The sequence below is a fragment of the Callospermophilus lateralis genome, chromosome 1 (assembly GCF_048772815.1).
Source record: "Callospermophilus lateralis isolate mCalLat2 chromosome 1, mCalLat2.hap1, whole genome shotgun sequence".
Lineage (NCBI taxonomy): Eukaryota > Metazoa > Chordata > Mammalia > Rodentia > Sciuridae > Callospermophilus > Callospermophilus lateralis.
The window spans coordinates 113725813-113750495 of NC_135305.1; the positions used below are offsets into that span (position 1 = coordinate 113725813).

The window sequence follows — 24683 nt, forward strand, 5'->3', positions numbered from 1 at the left end:
AAACATATTCACAAATACTTGATATATCACAGATGGCACAGCAGATCAGTATATAAAGCAATTTTTTTAGGTTGGGGGGGCAATACTGGGGATTGAACTCATGGATGCTCTAACACTGAGTTAAATTCCCAGGCCTTTTTTTTTCAGACAAGATCCAACTAAATTGCCCTGGCTCACCTTGAACTTAAAAATATCCTCCTCAGCCTTGAAAGTCACTGGGATTACAGGTGAGCACCCCCACACCTGCCAAAGGTGTTCTTTTCAGTGAATGTTGCTAGACAACTGGTTATCTGTGTAGAGGAAAAATGAAACAGACCTCTACTTCCACTAAACAAAAATTGACACTAAGTGGAATAAGATCAAAAAATACACAAACCATAAACAAGAAGTATTGATAAATTTTAGCATGTTAAAATCTTCATTCAAGGAACTATCTTTTTTTAAAAAAAAAAGGAAAAAAACACAAATTAGAAGATATTTGAAACTCACATAAAACAACAAAGTAGTAAAAAAAACAAATGTGTGAACAACACCTGTAAATTAATGAGGATATGAAAAGGTACATGATCTAATAGAAAATGTGCAAAAGACCTGACTGCATACTTCAAAAAAGAGGAAATACAAAAGATTTTAAGTCATGAGTAACCAGAGAAATGCAAATGAAAACCACAATAAGATACCACTCATTAAATACCCTTAAGATTGACAAAAAATAAAAACTCTACAACAGCAAGTGGGTGGTGAAGATGTAGAGCAACAGGAACTCATACTCTTCATGATGGTGCAAATTGGTACAACCACTTTGGAAAACAGTTGGTAGCATCTAGTACTACTGAAGATAGGAATAGTCTGTGACTCAGCAATTTCACTACTACATTCATCATCAATTCTAAAAATACAAGTAGCTGTATACCAGGACACATACACAAAAATGTTTATATCTACACTGTAACAGTCCAAAGCTCCAAAAACGGTCATCTGTGACTGAATAACTTGTGGCATATTCATAAAATGGACTTCAATACAGCAAAGAAGATAAACCACACTCAATTGAGTAATCTCACAGACATTTAAAAAATGAAGCAAAACTCAAAAAATGCATAATAAAAACATAAGACCAGCATGTGACAAGTCAAGTAAATTTAGGAAGGCATACATATGGGGTAGAAGTATAGATAAACCCCAAAGTCAAGAGAATGGTTACCTTTGTGGAGACAGATGGATGTAACTGGGAAAGGACATGGGTGGTGTCAACATTGCTAGTAATATTCTAATTCTTACCTGGGTGAAGATTATAACACTGTTTGCTTTATAGTTGCTCCTGTGCAGGTTTTTATACATTTTTAAATATGTACTTTAAAATAATAATAGGAATACAAGGGCTCTTCATTATGAAAATATTTGTTATCCAGCTAGGTGCAATGGCATATGCCCACAATCCTAGAAGCCAGGGAGGCTGAGGCAGGAGGATGACAAGTTAGCAAACTTGCAAGGTTCTGTCTTAAAATAAAAATCAAAAAATTCGGGGTGTGGGTCTGTGGTAAATCTCCCCTGGGTGCAATTCCCAGTACTAGAAGAATTTTTCTGATCCCAATGCCAGCAACTCTAAGGTGGCTTAGGGAGCAAAAGCCATCATGAAAGGACATTTACTAATGTGCTGATCACTAAATGCTAATCACACAAAACTTCTCAACTTGATTAACAACAGCAGTTTCTCTTGCTTGTTGTAAGAATCCATACTACAAATACATTTGCAAGTTCATTCCTTCAACAAATATTTACCACCTTCTAAGGCTTGTCAAACACTGTTCTCAGGGTACCAGCAAGGTCCAAAGTAAAAGGCCAGACAGAGAACCTGAGAACTTTCATTTTCACCCCCATTTGGCCTTGGCCTTCTTACTCTCCTACCAAGTTTTACACACCTAGAACCTAAAAGCAGCATTCCAAGGCTCACATCAAGTCATTATAAAAAACCATTACCCTAGGGAGGAATCATCCCTTGGATACATTTGATAAAATCATGATCTCCTGTTTTTAAGTAGGCAGAGATCCCCTTATCAAGAACTCTCAGTCAAGGCACTAGTTTTAACAATGGTGACGATTTTTACACTGCCCAAAGTGGGGTTAAAAACTTTCAAGGATTGCTTTGCCTGGGATTTAGAGACCAGAGGCTTGCGATATTTTAGAAATTATATACTAGATTTTGCATGTACTATAGTTTTTCTCAGGTTAAAGTCCATACCTTCATGGGATTCTCAAAGTTGGTCAACTAAAAAGAACAGCTGTGAATAAGAACACCTCCCAACAGTTGAATAGTTCAGCTTTTGAGGGACAAGTCCAGGTAGTCACTGCTAGGTCATCTGAATTGAAACCCAGCTGTCCTGACCCCTAGGCCTGTGCTCTCAATGCCCCAGTTCTTTGAAGGCTTCACCTAGAGTGGAGAACTGGTGGCCCTGGTGAGCCTCAATGACCAGACACAGGAAACAGATGAGCTGCCTATCTTTCTAGCAATTGGGCTTAAATAAACTCCTGGCTGAACACTTCCTCTGGGCCATACTCTGCTTCCTATTCTATTTCTGGGTGAAATTTGCTTTCTGCATTGGAATATTACTTAACACTAAAAAATAACAAGATCATAGCATTTGCAGGCAAATGGATGGCATTAGAGCAGATTATGCTAAGTGAAGTTAGCCAATCCCTAAAAAAGAAATGCCAAATGTCTTCTCTGATATAAGTGGGATGACTCAAAATGGGATAGGGAGGAAGAGCATGAGAAGAATACTACCACAAAATAGGGAAGACAGGTGGGAGGGGAAAAGAGGGAGAAGGGGAGTTGCATGGAAGATGGAAGGAGAACCTCATTGTTATACAGAATACATAAATGATGTTGTGATGAGAAAAAGAAAAAAAGTGTCTCACATTAGATTGGACAAAGAGGAAGAATGGGAGAGGAGGGGAAAAGTAGGGGGCATAGGAAGGGCAGAAGAATGGAATAGACAATATGATTGATGTATGTATATTCCATGTATGTTATTATGTCAAAATACATTCTGCTGTCATGTCTGACTAAAAAAATAAAAATAAAGTGTATGGTATAAATTTAAAAAAAAACCTGGTGAAAGAATGGACAAAAGACCAGAATAGACACATTTCAAAACAAGACATACAAATGGCCAACACACATGTGGAAAAAATGCTCAACATTACTAATCATCAGGGAATGCAGGTCAAAGCCACATGAGGTATCATCTAACTCCAGTAAGAAGGGCCATGATCAAATTTGTGAAGTAGGGCACCCTCGCACACTGCTAGTGGGAATGTCAACTTCTCCAGCCTACCATAGGAGACAGAGGGGAAGTTTCTGAGAACTAAAAGCAGGTCTGCCCTATGATCCAATGACCCCACTCTGGGTATATACATAAAGGAAACAAAATCAGTTCATCAAAGAAGTAGCTCTCCTCCTGTGTTTAATACAGCACCTTTCACAATAGACAAGATATGGCATCAACCTACAAGTCCAAGAGATGAATGCACAAAAAGTGGTATACACACAATTAATGATATTCAGTATAAAAAGAAGGAAATCTGGTCATTTCTGATATCATGGGTGAACATGGAGGATAGTGCATCAAATGAAATAAGTCAGGCACACAAAGAAAAGCACCATATAATCCTCACTCATGTGTGTAACCTAAAAACATTAATCTCAAGAGTGGAAAGTCAGAAAGTGTTTACCACAGGTGGCCTGGTTAGAAACAATGAGGAGCCTCTTGGGGTGTTAGTTAAATGTCACATAATTACAATCAGGCAGAAGCAATAAGTTCCAGAATCTAATGTATAACACTGCAAGTACAGATAATGGTGCATATTACATTCTTTAAAAAATGTGGATATTAAGTGTTCACCACAAACACAACTATTTAGGTAATGAATGCTATGGATGTATATTTTTAGACATGTTGTATCCAATAAGTATATATTTCTATATATTAATTTACCATTTTATCTAAAGAGCTAAGTTATTTTATTTGAAAATGAATATGGCTCAGAAAAGCTGTTTCTTAGTGTAGCATCCCAGGATTTCCTGTAGCACTTAAAACAAGAAAGTCTAGACTCCATGTAAAAAAACAAACAAACAAACAAAACACACTTGCTTCATGATTAAGAAAGCCTCCCTAGACAAAGATTATCTTAGAAGCAAGAGGAGGATGCAAGATGAATTAAGGACAAAAATTCAAGGAAGGGAGTAAGATGGGATCTTTCTATAGACATTCAGACACCAAGTAATGACAACTTGGTCTAACACAATGGATGGAAGGAAAAATGAGGAATTCCATTGAACAAGGGGAAGGAATCAAGTTAGAAGAAATAGAACACGTACTTAGATTATGATTGGGGTTGAAAATTATGATTAATATAAGCCATATTACATTACATTTCTATATCCTTTCTCTTTTAAAAATAATATCCAGTTCTCAAGTCTGAGAACATTAGCATAAGATGGTGATATTAAGGTTATAGCTAAATCCTGACAGTGTGTATTTAACTAACTATAAAGGTACATTGGCATTTGTTGGCTAGTTTAGGGAAACATGGGCAGCATATTGAATTTTAAAGTACTTGTAAATGCAGATTTAGAACTAAAAACAGAAGACAAACAAAGTAGATACCATCTGTGTATGTCATGTGATATGCTTCTATAACACGATTATATGTAAGATTGGGTTTTCATTTACTTTGTACCTAGAAAATAAGTGTATCATCTATTCTAAAGAGGCAAAGAACAGTGAAATACAACATAACACATCATGCGTGAATAAAATGCAAAATGGGCTATGATATAAACACCAACATGTGCATTTTAATTATTTTTAAAAGTAATCTGTAGATCAAGTTTTCCTTCTAATGAGCTTAGGTGTCACCATTCATATTTTAGAAGTAAAAAGCTAAATAGACCAACTGAAAAAAAAAAATGAATGATCATTCTGGGGTCTCTAAGATAGGTAAAGACCCAGGGAAAATGGCTAAAACAGGTAGCACAGGAGTCAGGCCTTACCTGAGCACCCCTGAGCAGGCAGCCCAGGAAAAGAAAACAGACACCAAATGTAATTGACAATTTATTGAAATTGCTGAAGGCTCAGTGTGGACATCTGTGAGAAATTAAAAACAAAATGTATATGCAAGCTCAGGGAGGACCTCATAATTTTGAAAGATTGAGTTCTAGATGAACCAGATTTTCATAAAAATACCAGAGAAAAACTCCTTTATGGCTCCAGAAAGAGGGAGAAAGAAGAATCCTTCTGAAATATTCTATAGCATTCTTCTTCCCAGCAAGACTGGCCTGCAGGAGAAACCATTTATCAGAGCCTGATCTGTGGGGAATTAGCAGTTAACCTGCATAAGATAAGGGAAATAGCAACTCTAGCACACTCTAGCCATTCATTCCTACCTAACCAAAGGGAAGAGAAAAGAACTTAAGCACCTGTGAAATTCACAGTCCACAGGCACAACCTCCCCCGAGATTGAGACCTAATTATGGGAGTCTAGTTTCCCTTCACCTTGCTACCTCATAACCATTTACATCACCCACTTTGACCCAGCACATCATATCCAGCCATCAAGGAAAAATTACAAGGCATACCAAAAGGCAATAAACACATTCAGAAGAGACAGACTAAACACCAGACAAAACATTGGAGGGTGTCAGAACTCTCAGAAATTTAGCTCAACTGCACTCATAAACATAAAGGTTGAGTAAAGAAAACTGAATCTTTAAAAATCAGTGGTGTCCTCACTCATGAACTCCTTTAACATTTTACTCAAAGTAAAATTTACTCATGTAATTACACAAGAAATTCAAACCCATAAACTTGTCTTTGTTTGCAGATGACATCTGTGAAAATAATTAGAATCAATATCCTCATAGAAAGGATAAGATTTTAGAGTAAGATTTCAATATAGAAAGTTAATACATAAGAGTCAAATCCCTTTCTTTTAATTCTATCAATTAACAAAGTGGAATTTGAAATTAAAAACTGAAATACTAAAAATGAAATACTAAGGTGTAAATCTGATAAAAGGTATACAAGACCTATCAAAGGGAAACGAAAATTCCAATGAATAAAAAAATAAAGAATGGAGCACATTCCATGTTCCTGGATAGAAAAATTCATTATGGTCAAGACGTCAGTGGGTTCTTTCCCACTTAATTTATACGGTCAATGCAATGCTAATCAAAATCAGTAAAGTATTTTGTGAATAGTGGCAAAATAATTTTTCCAAGGTACAAGGAGAAGCAAAACTTCCACTATAACCAATACAATATATTTTTTCTCTTTCCACATTTTTATATTGGTACATTACATCTAATAATACAATATTGAAAAAGAACAAATATGGAGGAAAAAGTATCCAATATCAAGACTTACCAGAAAACTACAATGGTTTGTGGAAAAACATGCATAAATTGGTAAATGGAGAAGACATTATAGCCAGAATTACACTAAGGCCAATAATTGGACAGAGGAAAAAGTCAATGCAATAAAGATAATCTTTTCAACAGATGATCCTAGAATAACTAGACATCCACATGCCAGAAGAAAGATAAATGTACACACAAAAATTATACCCTTCACCCAACTAATGTGAAATAAATCATAGACCTAAATGTACACCACAAAAATTAAGAACTCCTACAATTTTCTAGGAGAATATTTCAATAATCTTGAATTATTATGACAAGGACTTCATACAACATCAAAGACAAAAATCCATGAAAAAATAAATTGGTTAGTAGGGCTTCATTAAAATTAATGTGTGCTCTGTGAAGGACACTGCCAAGAGATAAGCAAAAACACAAGATACAGTGTAAATCATAATATTTGCAAAAGACATCTAATAAATGGCTGTTATCCCAAATATAACAAAAACTCTTACAACTCAACAATAAGAAAATAAGTTGACTTTAAAATGGGCCAAATATATAAGAACCTTGCCAAGGAAGGTAGATATATATATATATATATACATATGAAAAGATATAACAAGTTAGCATGTAAAAAGATGCTCCATATCATATGAGAAAATGCAAATTAAAACAAGCTGTCCCTCTATATCTATTAGAATGCCCTGAAACCTGAGCACCTGCAACACCAAATACCAGTGAGAATTTAGAGCAGCAAGAACTCTGATCATTCCCAAGTGGAATACAAGTGCTACAGCCACTTTGGAATACAGTTTGGTGGTTTGTTAAAAACTAACATATTTTTATAAAATGATCCAACAATCATGTTCCTTGCCATCTACCCAAAAGTGTTAAACACTTGTGTCCATACACACAAAAACTGGCACAAGAATATTTAGAGCAGCTTTATGCATAACTGTCAAAAATTGGGAGTAATCAAGGTGTCCTTCAGTAAGGGAATGGGAAAATAAACTACATCTAGACAACATACTGTTGTGATTTAGCACTAAAAAGATGTGACCTACTAATACAGAGAAATAATAGAACTTTAAATGTTTATTACAACATAAAAAAAGCCAATCTGAAAAGTCTACCTACTACATGCTTCAAGTATATGACATTCTAGAAAAGGGAAAAAAAATATTGAGATAGTAAAAAAAAAAAAAAGAACAAATAATTAGTTGAAACTACTCTTCTTGATAATATAATAGTGGACATATGTCACATGCACATTGTGTATGAATGTACAACAAGAATGAACCCAAATGTAAACTGCAGATTTTGAGTGACTGCAATGGATATTGGGGGATTGGGGTTCCAGGTTTTAAAAACACAGACATTCAAACACTCAGCCACACCCCCAGCTCTATTTTGCATTTTATTTAGAGACAGAATCTCACTGAGTTGCTTAGTGCCTCACCATTGCTAAGGATGGCTTTGAACTAAGAATCCTCCCGAGTGAGCCTCCCGAGCCACTGTGATTACAAGCGTGCTCCACCACCATGCCTGGTGATTGCAATCTATTAATGTACATTCATCCATTAGAATAAATGCACTACTTTGGTGGGAGATATTGATAATGGGGGAGTAACACAGAAAGTCTCAGTATCTTCTTCATTTTCCTGTGAACCCAAAATTCCTATAAAAAGATTAAATTTCCTTTAAAAATAAGTTCAATTTTTGGAAACATGATTGGAGCCTTGTTTTGTGTTGTTGTTCTTGCTGCTGTTTGTTTTGTTTTGTTTTGGTACTAGGGATTGAACCAAGTGGCATTCAACCCTTGATCCACATCCCCAGCCCTTTTTATATTTTATTTAGAGACAGTGTCTTTCTATGTTGCTCGAAGCCTTGCTAAGTTTCTGACACTGGCTTTGAACTTGTGATGCTCCTGCCTCAGCTTTCTGAGAAACATAGGATTACATGCTTGTGCTACTGTGCCCAGTGGGCTAGTTCTTAATATTCCCCAACCCGAACTGAAGACTGTCATTCTAAGTGAAATAAGCCAATCCCAACACACCAAAGGCCAAATGTTCTCTCTGATTTGTGGATGCTAGCCCAAAACAAGAGATGTTGGGGAGGGCAATAATAGAAATCCATTGTATTCTACAAAGGGAAACGAAGGGAGGGAGGAGGGGAATAGGAAAGACAGTAGAATTAATCAGTCATAACTTTGCTAGCCTTATATATGTATACACAATCAGGGTAACTCCAGATCTTGTACAATTACAAGAGTAGGATCCTAAATAGAATAAGTGATACTCGATGTATGTATATATAATGTATGCTAAATGTATATAATGTATATAATATAAACTGAATGAATATAATATATGCTAAAGGTCATTATCCTGTCTTATAGGACTAAACAAATTTAAAAAGTATTCCCCACCCATTCACACCAAATTTCTAATTCCCATGCCTTCTTCAACATCTATCCTAACAGCCACAAACCATGTCATAAAAACCTGTTCTGGTGTTTGCTGACTAGCAGACATTACCCTCTACTTCTAGGGTTTCAGAGTTTTGATAAAATGATTCCTACATGTTTATATGCCAGGGACTCTACTTTCAGATTGTTAACAACTGATTTTAAATTGGAAATAATTGATTATTTATGGGTTTTTAAATTGTTGAAAATTAAAATTGCCATTGTACTTACATATTTGCTTTTCCCATAGACATAACTCACTATTTCAACACAGCTCCTAGAATAAGGAAACATCCAGTCATTTAGTGACATCACTCTAAGTAAAGATGGAATTGTTGATCCTCTTAAACAATCTGCTAGTGGATCAGCCTCAAACTGAAATAGAATCACAAGACATAAATTACTGCTTTTTCAAAATCAACATTATCCAAGGGCATTTCCATTGTATATTGGTGCTATTTTCTACTGAAATCTCATAATTCTAGTCTTAACAATGAGTGGCTTGGAACTTGGATTCTATCCTGAGTGATATGAAGTTTTAGTTGAGAGTTCATTAGACTGAGATGATTCCAGGGCTTCCTTCAGCTTCCTCCACAGGTACATGGAGAATTAATGTAAAAATGTTACAGAAAACTAGGAACCAGTTTAAGTTTTTAGAAAAATGAAACTAAAAAATTTTACCAATTTACAGAAACTGCTAAACAACATCTATGTAGGGTCTTTTGACTCTGGTCAAATCTATTTTTTCCATTGTACTTCTACATCAGCCTATGGAAGCGCACTGCCCACACTGCTGCCATGAAACTCTGAACCTCTTCTGGTTCTCAGTGCTGCCTGATTCATTAATCCTTCTTTGCTCTAATACTGTTAAAACTTTAGTCTTTGCTTTTAACATAGGTTCCTCTGCATCATTTTGATTCTATGTATTTGAGCCTTAGAAATACAATTGGGAGATCAGTCTTCCAACTGCCATGAACAAATGTCTATAATGTTAGATAAAGAGATGACATAGCTCCTATAGCAAAGTGCTCTTCATGCATTTTGATTCAGTGTTTGCCTGTTGTCTCACAGAGAAAAACAGAGTTACTCAAAAGAGCAACTGTCATAGCTATAAACATGACTGCATGGGTTCCTTTGTGCATTAGTCTTTATTTGACCCCACAATGACATGAATATCTTCAAAATCCATCTTACTGACTTGTAATGTTGGAAGAGTCTTACTTCTTTCAAAGTTCTTCCTAAGAAAATCTAGGTCAAGCCTAAAACATCAGTATTTTAAGTTCTCTTTGTGCATTCTGGGATCTGAAAATTAAAACATTCCTATTGTGATCAATCCAAGGAAAATAATCAATGACAATTAGATGTTTGCAAATCAGGACTATTTTCCTGAAAAAATTACTGCCTGTCCTCAGTGTTGAAATACTGAAATTCACTAGTGGATGTGTTTCTGTTCATGATAGGAGTAGCTAGCTGAGGAAGGATGCTCTGTGTTCACTGCTGGGAGTTTACACTATATCACTAACTGAGGAAGGATATTCTCCCTCATTACAATGATTTAAGCTACCAGCTCAGCAAGAGGGTCTAGGAAGAATTAACTTTCCCTATCATTGTATAATATGCACCTAGTCCATAATAGGAAAAAAATCATGATCTTTACTGTTGAGATCTTAGAAATTGGAAAATATCATGACTTGGATACCATTATCCAGCCTTCCCTCTGCAGAACACCTGCCCATCTGGAAACACCCATGAATCACTAACATAAGCCCCCTGAGATCAGCTTCCTAAGAGGTAGGGATTTGGATACAGAATCCCTCTTTCTTCTCACTGAGCCACTTTTTAAATGCAGTCACTTTCTTTGCCTCAACTACTTAGTTGTCAACTTGACTGGCCAGGTGTGGGGCAAGCAGCTGGATCTTAACCCTGGTAACAATATAGAACTCTGAAATAATCTTGTCCCTGGATTCACATTTGTACAGGCAATTCAGAGCATCTCTCTTTCATTATTCCTGCATCTCCTAACATTGCAGAACCAGAAAACCTGAAATTTCTCACTCTCCTCCCCTAAAGAATACCATTTTCTCAGCCAGGTGCAGTGGCACATGCCTGTAATCCCAGCAGCTATAGAGGCTTAGGCAGGAGGATCACATGTTCAAAGCGAGCCTCAGCAATGGCAAAGGGCTTAGCAACTCATGATACTCTTGTCTCTAACTAAAATACAAAGTAGAGCTGGGAATGTGGCTCAGTGGTTGACTGCCCCAGAGTTCAACCCTGGTACAAAAAACAACAACAACAACAAAAAACAATTTTCTAAACATTAGCCATAGGCATTTTTTAATACAAGAATCTAAGATGCTAAGGGATACACACAGATCTCAACCTCTGTGCACACACCATGCAGACACAAGCACAGTGAGAAAATTAGTACTTACTAGAGTCTTGACTTTACAAACTCCTTCAGTACTGTCATCCTTCTCATGGGACTCAGTCTCATATCTTTAGACAGGACCTCATCATTCTACAGTCTTTACACATTTCATCCATTACACCATTTTATAAAAAAGTTAAAAATATGGCTACACTAGCAAGAATAAATTTATATTAGAGAAAACCATGGAAGTGCGGTGGGGAAGCCCCACCCAACCAACTTAGGTGATACAATTCTGGGTCATAGACTTCTGCAAATACACTATTTCTAAATCATGATTAAATAGTGACTTATTCTTTTTGATATTAATATTCAGAGACTGAACTAGGAAGGGGCTCTATCACTGAGCTACGTACTTGCCCCTCCCCTTTTTTCAGGCATTGATTCACTAATGTGCCTCAACTGGCCTCAAATTTGTCATCAAATTTGCCTTGATCTGTGTAGCTGTGATTATAGGTGCACACCATGACAACAGCTAAATCTAACTTTTAAAGACAGGGTTGTCTTCTACAGAGACTACATCAGTCACCATTACCTGTCAGGTAGCACAACTCAGCAATATGTACATGTGAACACGGAATAAGCCTATGACACTTTTTCCATCTGCCTTTGCTGACCAAGAGACCATCATTGTGGTTCCTTTTGGCATACATGGCCCACATGTCATACAACCAACAAAGCATTACACTAAACTGACTATTCTCTTTTCTACCCTTGTATGCAGTGATGGCTGAGAGACACTTAAGAGTATACAAGGCTCAATGAGCTTGTTTGAAAATTTCTAAAGCACTCTGAGAACTTTTAAGAACACTTGCACTAATGGGGAAGGGCAAACCCTGACCCCTTTTTAAAATTTCAATTACAGATCTACACCCAGCATTTCTTCTCAGTCTTTCCCCCTAAGCTCATAGTTCCTCTTTCCAGGAGGAAAAGACATTTTTAAAACAAGATGTCACAAACACCTTTCTACACTTATGCTGCAATTCTCAAATGGCAAAGTGCCTTTCCTCCCAACAAAACAAATAGTGATTCTGCTAGAGCCTTCCACATTACTCATCAAAAAGGACCTTGCAAATGATAATCTGTCACAAGGATTCTGGCACCAGGTGTTTCTTAAGCACCTGGGAAGTTCAAGAGTTCTCACACCTCAAAGAAGACAACTTCAAATCTGGCATTTGTGACTATTCTTCTAAGCTAGCCTCCTAGTTTCAATTCTTAAGATACTGATGCAGGTATAGATGTCTTTTCCTTAAAGAGGTTTGTAATTATTTGCTGAGAGCCACAACCAAGTCAAGATGGTGCCTGGCACTTTGCCAGAGGGAGTGGTTTGAGAAGTAATGCCAGCAAACTATTAAGATGATATTAATTGAGTTAAGCTGTGTATACTTAAGATGATGAGGATTGCTGTAACTGGATGATGCTAAATTGAAACAGACTGTGTATTCAGTTAGGTATAAATACCTCTGCCATCCTACAATAAAATGGCTCCCGCTGTATCAACCTTCACAAGTTTCTTGTCAACCCCTGATTATTTTGCCCAGCCAGACTGCAGCAATTATTTAGAAAAAGCCCTGGGGTTCACCTGTGTCCCTGTCCTAGAACTTTCTCATGGTATGGAGTTCAATGATTCTGCAGTTTGTAACTCCATCAGAGCCTTTCAAATCTCCGGCCCACTCAAGCCAGCTTCTTCCAGGCTCCCCAATCCCAGAGGATGCTGCCATCATCCACCCATATCCTCTCCTTTTTCTGGCACCCAAAAGATCCACATCATCAACAAGTCCTGCAAATTTTCTCTCCAAGCCAGGACACCACCATTTACATGAGTCCAATTAACAACCACCTCATTGGGTACCTTACCTCCATTTTTATGTAGACACTGCCCACTCTTTGTACATATTGATAAAATAGTATTTAAAAACAGATCTCCTGTGCTGGGGATGTGGCTCAGTGGTAGAGTGCTTGCTTAGCATGCTCAAGGACCCAGGTTCAAACCCAGGGCCAAAATAAAATTAAGCAAAACAAAACAATAACACCCCCCCCCCAAAAAAAATAAAGTGAATCACTTGATTAATCTACATAACATTACATGATCTCGGTAAAGTCCAATTTGTCCCACAGAACAAAGTTCTATACAAGGGGTTCCCTACCCGACACTCCAATAAGGGTCCAGCACTTGCCTGCTCCTACACCTCCTGCCCTGTGTTCATCTTACTTCTCTAGAGAACACATCAGCCTTTTGAGATAGGGTCACAACAGGCCCATCTTAGAAAGTGTGTCTTTGCCTCCATCATCCCCTTCATTCTCCTCTCCCTGATTTGCACACAGCTCACTCCTGACATGTATATTTCAGCTTCTCAGAAGGTTTCCATGACCACACAATCTACAGAGCCATGAGAGAGTTCCCATAACATGAAATATTATCAGAATAGATCCATCTTATCTGCCTGCTGTGAGAACCCAAGTTCCTCAATCAGGAGACTCAACTGTCCTAGCATGCACAGCCAAGATACAACTGAGACACTAACTCCTTTTGGAGAAAATACAGAAACACTGAAGGTGGCCCACATGCCAGGGTAATGTTGTCACTGGGCAATTCCCTTAGATGCCCATTAGAGTGCAGGGTATTTCCAATGGCTCCACATGGCTATATTTTGGGTTCTTATAAACGAATAGAACTCTTTTCCGTATCATTCATTGCAACTTGTTTCTAGTTGCTCCAAGTGTCTGGCTTTCTTTAAATGATCATTCTTTCATTTGTCAAAACTAGAAAGTCAACCATGTCAACTGGCGCTTCCTGGTTTACTGAGTTAAGTTTACTTATTTCTTTGTGCACACTCAAATTTGAGATTGGGGAACACATGAATTGTAAGGCTTAGCACATAACTGAAATCAAATCAAAAGTAATTAATCATTTTTACTCTTTTTGCACCAAGTACTACAGAGCTAAGACTTCTAGACATGTACATTTTTCTATCTGAAGACTGACCATTTTTTATTTTTATCCAATAGTACATCTACATGTTGAAAACTATTCTAGCCACTTCTAATGCTGACAGAGTGACCCTGCTAGAGCTGTCTAATGATGCCACATTGCCCCCTACACAGGCACTTGAATGATAGTTGTCAAAGAAACTACATTATTTTACATTTCTACTGCAATGTAGGAAGGTTGGTTCTACATTTCCCAAATCCTTACCAAGTTGTTAATATCTGGTTTCATTTTAGCTATCCTCATGGATGTGGAGTAGTACCTTATTTTGAGTCTCACTGGCTGATGATGTTGAACATTTTTTTTATGTGCTCACTGGCCAGAATATCTGCTTTGGAGGAAGGTCTCTAGAGAAAGGTCTACTCAGATGATGTGTCCATTATTTAAACATTGGCTATCTATGTGTTGGGTTCTGTTCTTTATTTATTCTGGATACATTTTCTTTTAAGACATGTTACTTGCACATATTTTGTCCTTGTCTGTCAGTTGTCTTTCCACATTTTTGACAAGATACTTTGAACAAAAGTTGTTAACTTGAAGTTCAATCTACCCATATTGTTCTTTATCACTGTGCTCTTGGTGTCCTATCCAAGAAGAATTTGCCTAATAAAGTCAAAATTTACTCCTATACGTTTAAAGAAAATTTCCCCTTTAGCTCTTACATACATATAGGTCTATTTTGAGTTAGTTCTGGAATTAAATTTGGGTAAACTCTGTGCATTGTGTGAGGAGTCAGGTGAATATCCAGTCACCCCAGCATATAATTGAGAAGACTTTTTCTCCCTTGTTTAACTAATTAGCAATAATTTTTTATATATATATAAATGTAGATATATATATATATACACATATGTACACGTATAGATACATATATATACATATAAATATATGTAGACATACATATGTATATGTATTATATATTTTATATTATACATATATTATACACAAACAAATATATTCACATCTCAACAAATAATATAGATGTATAAAATAAGTAAAATTGCTATTAAAATTTTTTCAGAGAGAAAATAATTTTCAATTTTTAGTTGATATAGGCTTCCTACATTGTTTATTCAATAACTGAATACTGGGGTCCATCCCTAATATCAAAATCTTATATAAATATAATGTATATATATACACACAAATCCACACATATTTTCTGTTGGATGGATATACCCATTTGTATATTTATATATATATATCAGTTGATGGACAGAAGTTTAATTACTTTGCAAGCAAAGGAAAAATGCAAGGGACTCTTGTCCCAGAGGCTGTGATTCTGCACATCAGGGGGAACAAAGTGTCTTTAAAGATGTGATTTCAGGTGTGCCCGGTCCTATTTCACCTCTTAATCTGGGATATAATCATTTTCTAAGTCTTCTGCTGCCATCTCCAACTCTGAATTTCTTCACTCCTGTGGTGGGTGTGTGCTCAAGGACAGATAACTGAATGGGGACAAAAAGTAATCCTGTTCCAGGTTAGGGATGGGGAGAAGGGGATGGAAAATATGTTGATTTTAAAATAAGCCTCAGTGGCAGAGCATCAGTTAATTTTTTCCGTTTAATTCATACTTAACTGAACTTTAGTTGTTCATGGTAGGTGACGTATTATTTAAAAGGGCATCACTTTTATACCAGTTCAAATAGAGCAATTTCTAAAAATAATATATTAAATCTGTAGAACACTATATTTTCCACTTTATACACATTTATAGTTGTTGAAATCAATTTGATTCCTGTCCCTGGGAACAATTTGCTTCAAATTTATCTGCTCCAGAGTTCTAGAAACCGGGAAATCAACTGAAAGAACTATTTGTATCAGAGTTGGGGAGCTGACCACTTGGGAGGATAAAAAGGTGTTCCGTGGTGGAAATGTGGTGAGTGACACTCCTGAGTGAAGCAGCAGTCTGAGCCAAAGTTTAGAGGAGAATAAGCAGGGTCTGTGGGAATCTGGCATGCCCAGGGCTGAAAGGTATATGACAGGTGGGGAGGGAGACACAGCTGGAAAGAGAAGCAGATCACATACAAGACCTGATGATGCCCAAAAAACACTTGTTGAAGAAACAAAACAGAGATGGTAGGAGCCAAAGGAGGAGGTTTGGACCACATGGTTCTTCTAAGCCATTTTGTTCCCTGACAACTGGGTAAGACACTTCTTGAGGGTAGGGATGTCCAATGTTCACTGTCCTCCCTGCTTCACTCCCCACTGGAAAATGGCTCCCTAACAACTGAAAACACAAGTAGAAGCTCCTGAGGGTGTAAGGACCCTTTGCTGGGAGCTGCCTGTGAGTTCACCACACAAAGTTGGGAACAGACAATTCTATGGTGGACCAGTCTTTCATGGAAGACAACATGCTCATGAGATGTCATAAGATGGAGTCCCTTATTCCATCAACTGCCAACCACTCTACAAGCACCAGCCCAAGAATTCCTGATGCTCAGAACCCAGTGATCTCAAATTTAGAGAACAATGGGACTGGGCCTTCTGGGGACTCCCATTGGTGGGCAGAGTAGTGGGTCAGTTCACTCTTTGCAGAGCCATAGGCCTGGTAACCAGAGTGAACCTTATGGATTCGCAAAAGGAGGACATGGGCCTCCCTGGTCGTAAGTACACCCAGTCCTTTTGAGAGTGAGTGACAAACTTTCAGGGAAGACCCTTTGCATGGATGGGGGGGAGGGGGGTGCTGCTTGAATGGAGTGCTATTTAGTTAAGAGACAGACTCCTCTAGGAAACTAAGGACTCCTCAAAGGCAGAGACCATGCTCTGCCCAAGGAGAAGAGATACAATTGATGTCCTTGTCCTTAGTGAGGCTTCTTGGTGTGAATGACTGCATGGGTTTTGGACTGGGAGCCAGAAGGCCTGACTTGAGTCTGGGCAGGTCTGGCCCCTCTACACCTAGTGTTCCTTATCTAAAAAAGGCTAATGGGGTCTCTTATGTGCCCTGCAAATATAGCTTTGACTGAATCAGGAAATTATTAGGCATGTCTTTGAGAAGGGTGGGAAGGAATGAGAGGATGAATGAGACAAATCCAGGAGAGGAATGAGACACAGTTCAGGTCCCAAGCTAGAGCTGTCAGTCAGCTTGCCTTTTTTGTTTTTTTTTGTTGCTGTTTTTTTACTGCCTCAGCGTGGGTCCCATGGTACTTCGGATTGTTGGGGCTCTGCACCGTGATAACTGGCGGCTGCATGCTGGTACTCCACTGGAGGAAGAACCTGCGGAGGAGACAGCGTGCCCAGCAGTGGGTGGAGGTGATGAAAGCTGCCACATTTAGTTACAGCCCACTGCTGTACTGGTCAACAAACGACGCAGATATGGCATGACGGCCACCATCAGAATAGATCCTCCCCGGGCTCTTGCCTATGCTGATATTGAACTCGAAATTCCGGATCTTCCATCGGAGCCGCACCCCCCTGAAGACAGGCGTCATGCCTTCAGAGGCAGCAGCCCTGAGGCAGAAGGCCCTGTTACCCTCCAACCTGCTCTGGTGGTCCCACAGCAGCCTTCACCTAAGGGGATGCCAGAGCGCCAGACCCCATCGCCCTTCCCGATTATCTTTCCAGAGATCCCCTCTGCCCCTCCCCTCCACACCCTGAACTTTCCTCGCATGCTATCCCACTCGGCCTCCTACCCCTTTTTCAAGGCTCCTGAAAGGCAGGTCCACTTCTATTCCCTTTTTGCACTGCCACAAGGGCTGAACTGACCCAATGTGTAGACTTTTACTACAGCGTTGAAGCCTCCTCTCACTGAAAGAGAGAGTTTCAGGGGCCAGGTATTAAAAAAAGGAGTCAAAGACTGTGATCCTGATACACAGGTCATATAACCTTATAGATGTTACATAGTAAAGTTTTTTTGAAAAATCAGAGTCATTGCGTCTCATTTGCCAGTAAGAAGGCAACATCCTTCCCCAGTGTGATGGTGGCACAAGTCTCACCAATACAATGAGAACTGGAGGCTGGCTCTGAAGAGACACATTGAGCCAATAGTTATGGATGAGCTCAATTCCCTCCAAGTATTCAATGTGTTCAAGACCCCGGGCTAGGTCCCCAAAGGCACTGCTCTTCTGCAGGATGGGAAGTAAAATTGCCACAAGAGTAACAGTTGCCAATGGCACACGGCTACAGCAGTCCACAGTGGCTACGCCACTGGCCAAGCAAGTCATCATGAGGTCACTGAACCACACCACACTATGTGCTGACTGGGTGATACCTATGATGTATCGATTCTTAGCTGGTTTTTCTCTACATGATTTCTAACAGAACAACACTGCAAAATGGTTATTATGATTTTTCTTTTACTGATGAGGAGACAGGTTCCAAGGTTTCTTTTTTGTTATTTTCTCTGAGCCTCTTCTCCCATGTACATCTGCCTGGCATTACAGTTCCTGCTCTTCCACCCCATGGTATCCCTTCCCTAATCACGTCTTCTTAAAACATCCTTGGTGAATGAATGCTTCACTGTGTGTACAGGGTCATCAGCTTGGCCTGCAGATTTGCTTACTGGAAGGGCTGGTGGTAACCACCTAATATTATATGGAGTAACACATCCAAAAAGTGTATCCTAAGATATCCATGGCTACACGAACGTTGAGTCCCCTGTCATTCTTCTACATGGGAATATTAATAATTTTTATACTTTCTGGATAAGTTAAAAAGGAGACACAAAGATAATTATGAGATATTTGCCCCAGTTTAAAGATAAGAAAACCTGATTCTGTCCCAAAAATTTTTCCCATTTACTCTAAAAATGAGCAAAACCACTTACCATATTTCATCTAAACTTTAAATGTACATGGCCCTCAGAGAAGTGCCTGTTTTGCCTATTTTGTGGTGTGTGGTGTGTGTGGTTGTGATTCTCAGAAGTTAGTAAACATGTAGCCAATTTTTTTTTCTTCTCCACCCCCCCCCCCGTGTGTTGGCTGAAGGGCTTAGATCCAGCAACTGCAAAGAAAGCCTGATTCCTATCTATATGACCTCTAGCAATATATTTTAAGCCATTTTTATTTTTTAAGGTTAAGTGGAACCATTTCTTCCTTGTGTAAACATGATCTTATATTGTATCTCAAAATAAAAACAGGACTAAGCAGATCTTCTCTGGAAGAACAGGGGCAGAGGTTCACTTCTCCCTCACCTTGCCCCCTCGTCACCTTGCCCCCCTTCAACTCTGCAGAGACCTAAAGCCCCTGACATACAGTTTTCACTGCTTCACACTCAAGACTCTAATTCTGAAGGTAGATTCTAGAACATTAATTTGTGCCAATGATCAGTTAGCCCCTGCTTTCAAAGGAGGAGAGAAGCCATAAACATAAATCAAAGAAGATTTTCTTTTTCTTAAAAATCAAGCGAGTGGGGGGAGGCTTTGTAACACATAGTGACAAAAAAAACAAAATGTTTTATTCAGATAAATTAAAATGGCTATCACTGATATGAAATGAAGCTCAAACTGAGTTATAAAAACCTTGAATTCACACCCTAAACTGAACCAAAATTGCTTATATGTGACCAAAATAGCTCCACTAGAACAAAAGTAGATTTGCATTACTTCATATGGGAATACTAGTTAGGTTAGGTTCATATAATAAAAAAACACACTCTGTAAAATCTCAGGATATCCAAATGTGTTCCGGTTTGGATATGAAAGAAACAAAATCTAGTTGGTGTTGGTAAACAAGCCAATGAGATGCACAGCAAACAAAAAGCTGTCAATAAAAACTACTTGACAGGCCACTCATCCCATGGGATTCAAAATTCTCCACTGTGACCAGCAGGGCCAGCACAGGGGGGTGGAGGGTTATGTGCAGCAATGCAAAGAAAGGAAACTGCAGTAGAATGCAACACAGCCAGCATCAGAGGAAGGGTGTCCACTCCTCAGCTTTGTTGCCTCACACCCATTCCTGGGTGCCAGGTACATTACAGCATCTTGAAGCCAGGCACTTTATTCCTCTGGAAATTCTACAGGACCTGTTGCCTCTCTGAATAATGGAGAGGCTCTTTAAGTGAACATTATGATGCCAGATTTTATATATATATAATGAGAAAGCAATGCTTTGGGAAACTAAAGAAAGAAGCAGTAGGAGCTGCCACGCAGAATAGCTAAAGGATTGCAAATGAAAGCCAAACTCAGATCACTACCCAATCTTTCTCAGAGAGCTGAGGGTGTGGCAGTTGATGCTTGACTATAGCTCAACACAAGGACTAGGCTGGGTAAGTGAGGACCCCATACAGATATATATCCCACAGATATAAATTCACAGTAAGTAATTTGTTTCTGAAGCTTGTAAGCTGGTCTTCTTAACTAGAACAAAGGAAGTTGAGATAACGACCTGTGTCTGGAGACATGATAGTTTCTCTGGCAGAGTGACAAGGGTTCACAGGCCTGAGTGCAGAATGGGTGCATGTGGCAATGACCCAGCGATTCCATTCCTAGGCATATATTGGGGGAAGAAAACATATCTACAAAACCCTGCACAATAATATTCACAGCAGTATCATTCTTAATAGTCCCAATGTAGAACAATCAAATAACTCATGAATGGATAAATAAAATGGGCTATGTCCATACAATGGAATATTACTCAGCCAAAAAAGAAATGAAGTACTGCTACATGCTACAACATAAACAGACCAGGACAGCATTACACTACAAGAAGCATACCCAAGGCCACATATTATGATTTTGTTCATAGGAAATATCCCAAACCCAGAATCACTCCTAAAAGACCCTGCAGTCCCATTATCATCACTCTCACTGTCTTCTTCTATCAGCCCCCAGTAACTACTAACCTACCTTTCATCTCTATGGATTTGCCTATTTTGAACAATTCTTATAAATTATATAAGATGTGACACTTTTGTCACAGTACAGGAACAAAATAGTGGCTCCATAAATATTTGCTGAACCAGTGGAGAAGCAGTATAGAAAGAAAGAATCTATGGTCTAGGAAAAGGTCACACAATTTTAGAGGTAGGAGAAATGTCATCTAGTCCAAATATCTAATTTTGTATATGAGGAAATCTAGATCCCCCAAAATCCTGGACTGATTCCGGATAGTCAGACATAGAGGGACAGAAGTGAGAATTAGAACACCAAAGGTTTGATTTACAATGTAGGAGTTTTTGTAGACTAACTCCTCAAAATAAAACTTCCCTTTTTCTTTCACTTCTCTAATATGATGCAGTGATCAGTACCTCCTTAGGTGTAGGGCTTCCTTACTTGCTTGTGTCTAAACATGGTTGAGACTTTTTCTGGTGTTTTAGGATGAATTTGTTTCAAGAAAAAGACCCAAATCCTTTCTCAATATAACCAGGCCCTTTCAACCTCTAGCATTTGGTTACTACTATGGTTTCTCCCTTTGAGCAGGTGTTTTGTGGTGATCTCCTATTAAAGTACAAGCTCTGCTTAATTTTGAAAGCTCACAAGCTGGCAGCCCCAGGAAGTATGACTCTAGAGCTCACTCATTCTCGAAGAATAGCTCTGACATGTATTGTATCACCTTATTCTGATTCCTTATCTAAAAACTAAAAAGATATTTCACAACTATAGACTTTAGGAACAGAACTCTAAAATGTCTTTGCTTATATCGTTGTTTCAATACTGGATCCACAAACATGTATTATTCACTCTTGTTTGATATGTTTTCTCTATGATGAGGATTAATGATCTTCTTGACAATAAATATTTCTGTGATTCTTTGAGGGAAAAAAATTGACTCCAGCCTTACCTCACTCTATTTTATAATCATGGAACAATTATTATTTTACCCCTTCAGTTTGTGAATCCAGTACAAAGATTAACCAGCTGTTGCTTTTTTAATTGAGAAGTAAACCATCTTTCCCCCTCCATTCCAAGTGAAGCAAAACCCACAATCTATTAAGTTTGTCCAAAAAAGTCATGCTTGACAGTATTAAAAAAAGAAATCATTAGTCTAAGAATTTCTATACATTTTCATCAAACTTCTAAAACCATAGTTTTCACAGGAAAATCTATCAACTGAACAATATCCAACAGATGAATTCTGAATTTCATCTAGATGACCTTTTTTACATATATATGATATGAAGGATAGCTTTGCTCAAAAGGAAGTGCACATCAGAAAAAGTGGGTTCAAAAGATTCGTAAACCTAGAAGGGAACAGTGATTTCCTCTAGTATAAATCTGACCCCTTCATTTGAAAGAAGAGGAAAGTGAACTTAGCAAAGGAAGGACAGACTTCTCAAGAAATAGTTGTAGAACAAGAGAATGTCCCAGCCAGACAGAAAGGAAGGAAAGGGGAGGGGAAAAGAACCTCACACTAAAACTCACACCAGATACAAATATTAATTCAAAATGATCATGGATTAAAATGTAAAACATAAACCCATAAAGAAAAGGAAAGTAAAGCTCAGCAAGGGAACTTGGTTTGCCAGAGTTCACCCAGGGACTTTGACTTGTCACAGAGCTTGTTTCAATACATTATTATTCACCAGCTTAGCAAACTCCAATTGGCCCTGATAATTCTCTACTCAGGCTCATTCAGAGTAAATGGTTGCTATTCTGTTGACTGGATATTTGTTCATGCTCTTTTGGTCTTGAAAAATCTGTTTCATGCTACTTCAATTACTCATTCAGCCTTCACTAAACAACTGCCCTGTCCAGCCATCTTGCAGGATTAGAAGCTGGAAGTCATGTTTCCCATCTCAAGGGACTCAGAATTCATCAGGGAGAGAGTGGAGTCTCACCCTAATGAGATTTAAACCCCTTCAGGGAAACAACCATTTTTCCTTCCTTTTCTCCAGGTGAGCACAGCCAGTGGAACTCTAGGCACACCTGGCACATTTTGGTGATTGGGCAGTCTTGAGGTCCAGTAGCAAAGTAGCATGTCCAAACTGCACAGCTCATGAGGGCTGATCACATCTACTCCAGTGGTTCTGCTGTTAGCCATTGTTCCAGAAGGTCATAATCAAGACAAGTCAGAGCACCAAGAGCAGAGCTCAAATTTCCCCTGGACTCACTCCCCTCTGCACTGCCAAGTGAAGAAACACAGACCTTAATCAATTTAGTCAATTAATTAACTCTTTTGTTGCTTGCAAATATTAACAAACTAACAGATGAAGTGATTCTGTTATTATTGCTAGCTGATGTATTCTACTAGGGAAATCTGAGGGCATTTCCTAGCTCATTCCCCTTTCCGTAGAGAATTTTATCAGAGTAGATCACAAGAGGATCAATAAACAGCAAATCAGTGTGTTAATGAAGTATTTTTAAAATATCAAGGTGTTCACCTAGATGCAATTCTACTTTGACTCTTGTTTTTAACATAGAATTTCTGGAAAAAAATAGAGAAAAAGCCTGCCCAATCAGAAACATTATATATATATCATACATAATATATATAAATTTGTTTTTGCTAGGTCATCTGTAAAACAGTGAGACTCAATTACAAATTTTTCTTTTCAGACATGGTTAAAATCAGTTCAAACCTCCTACAAATGCTGGGAAAAAAGAACCCTTGGACACCTCACCACTACCGCAGTGTAAGAGTTTCTATGTGGGAATAAAGCCCTGATAGCACTCATATTAGTCTTCTTTCTTGCAGCAATTAACTGAAGTATACAGTTGAGTTTATACTCCACAAGCAAACTGTATCCAGGACACAAATAACAAAAGAACAAGAAGCAAACCATATAGCTCCTACAATATTTGAGAATTATAGAAACTTCCTAGGATAGAAACAAAAACACTGTGCTTTGTAAAACATCACCAAAGGTTGCACTAGGTGTTGTTGAGTTTGATGAGAAACCGTGGTAGTTTCTTAATTCTGTAGAGGTTGGCTCAAATCCCCAGTGTGATGGAGCTGTAAATGTCTAAGGAGGATGTCTGATGCAGCCCTCCTTCCACCTGTCTAAAACCACCAGAACCATGGGGTAAGAAGGAATGCATGTGACAACTTTGTGCTAGGACTTGCTGTGAGAGAGCCATCCAAAAGCAGCCCTCCCAAGTGAGCCAGAAGAATGTTGGTCATGCTATCTGCATCAATATCCATATGAACAGGAAGGCAAAAATGAAGGGTCTGAGGAGCAGGCATCCCCCAAAGCACCCCACTCTGCTCTTTCTTCTTCACCAAGGGAGCATTTGTACCATGTCTGCAGCAGGTGTCCTTACACATGATTTGAACAGCACCCCAGTAGCAGACTATTCTCATCCTTCAACTAGCATTTAGTGAAGGACTACTGGGAGGTATGCAGAGTGCATGTGCTCATAAACAGGTCACATAGCCCATGAAGCTGATGACACAAGAAATCTCAGAGGCTATGCACTGAATATTTGTACACATTTAAATTCATATGCTGGAATCCCAAAACTTAGGAGATGGGTCCTTGGAGAGATGATTAACTC

The 24683-nt window shown here is 38.5% G+C and overlaps 1 pseudogene; it reads left to right on the forward strand.

Annotated features, from left to right (window-relative positions):
• Nucleotides 1-16877: 16877 nt before the first annotated feature.
• LOC143397963 (testis-expressed protein 38-like) lies at nt 16878-18012 on the forward strand (annotated as a pseudogene).
• Nucleotides 18013-24683: the final 6671 nt, after the last annotated feature.